Genomic DNA, 1885 nt, shown 5'->3' with positions numbered 1-1885 from the left:
AGTAGGTCTCGAATGAATTTTTTTTTTTTAAAACTGTCACATTAGTACACTATCATTTGTATCAACAAAAAAGAAAAAACCTCCACTACTTATATTTTCTAAAATTTTCCTCATCTTATAATTTCATACCTAATATTCTTCTGTTTACTAAAGTTTTTCTGTAATTTATTAGATTACTTATTCCTTTGTAGGATTTAAATTTTTACTTATAAGTTTTTATGACTTTGCATGAAGAATTTTTTTAAGTTTGTATAGAAAGATAAATGAGAAAAAAAAACTTATAAGTTTTCTTCATATATTATATTAGTTTCTCTAGTTTTCACATTACTATAATATAAGTTTTTTCTAATGTTTTTATTTAACTTTTGTCAAAAGAAATTTTGACCCAGATAATTATATATGTAATATACATCATATATTTGTCTTTCTCATATATATTGTTTAAATGAAGGCTTTTTTTTTTGTGTGATCAAGAATGGAGGTTTGGTCTAGCAAAAAAAAATAGAGCACTGCATACCAAAAAAGAGAAGAAGAAAAAAAGAGAGCTTGCAATGGGTCGTGTTATGTCGGGTTCGTGTTTTTTTTTATTGATCCTGTGCCACTTTAAGTTGGATTCGTTGTGATCTTTGTAATTTATTCCTACCTCAATAATCACAGAAAATCTCACCGTTATTTATTCTAGATCAAAACAAGTACAAAACACGAGAATATATTTGAAGAACACGCAAATTCTCGACTAATTTATTTTATAATATAACCTTCATGCACAGAATAAATATATAAAAAATATATAAAAAAAACCTTCATGCACATATATACATGATTTTTGAATCAAGTGGTGGGCTTGTTGGGCTTGGCTATGAACATTAAATTCGTAAGACCTAATCCATGACCCCAAATCTTAAACTTCATAAACACGTTAGAATTCCTAATAAGTGCATTTTGATAATTTAGTTCTTTTTATAAATAAAATAAAATAAAATACCTACAACACATGCATGTGGCTAGGAATTGTGGAAATGGTCCAGTCGGTGAACAAGGCCCATGATATGGAGATTTAACCTAATTCTGGCTGGAGGAAAGCGACTTGGGCAAGAGCTATGAGACGAAAAGGCCAATAGCCTATAGTACTATGCTTTTTTTTTTTTGTGGTCAAAAGCCTGTAGTCCTATATACACCACGTCATGTACTCTTTCTCTCAATTCTAATAACATCACTCTGTCATAAAAACCAATCTCTTCTATTGTTGTCTGTTGTTCAGGGGCAGTTCTACGTTTCGAAAGCTGTAGGTGAACAACTAAAATGGGGCCTTCCATCCTATATTTATAAATTGCAATTGCCAAGCCATAAGATACAAATTGAAGAGGAAAAGATGCAATTGGATTCTGTTAAGCAATTTCCCTACGCGATTACTAACTCCTTTTCTGGTAATTGCAAGATACCTTGAAGAGTTTAGTCACTAATTTATGCAGGAACGATTAATATTGTTTGATGACAGTGTTAGTTGAAGCTTTAGAAACATAATATTATCCAAAAGAAAAATAAATAAATTTGAAATTATGATGATATCGATGATCATCAATATCCTAATCAGAAGTAATATTAACTTAAAAGAATTAGGTGCAACTGCAGTTATGCAACAAGAAGTAGAGCTTATACGAAAATGTCCAACCGAGGTAGTAATTCCATACAAATGATAGTGGGTCATGAGCATCCACAATAGGGATTCTTCCATGGACGCCATGTTTATGCATGATAATGCTCTATTGTTAATTTGATAGGCAGTCTCACAACAATTGTTAATTTTGTAGGTACTGATTATGTGTTAGAATGTAAATCTAAACTACCGTTTCTAAGATGCATTTTTGAAACATAACATGTCACG

The sequence above is a fragment of the Prunus avium genome, chromosome 4, assembly GCF_965620075.1.
Source record: "Prunus avium chromosome 4, drPruAviu1.hap1.1, whole genome shotgun sequence".
Classification (NCBI taxonomy): Eukaryota; Viridiplantae; Streptophyta; class Magnoliopsida; order Rosales; family Rosaceae; genus Prunus; species Prunus avium.
This window is presented reverse-complemented; position numbering follows the sequence as displayed.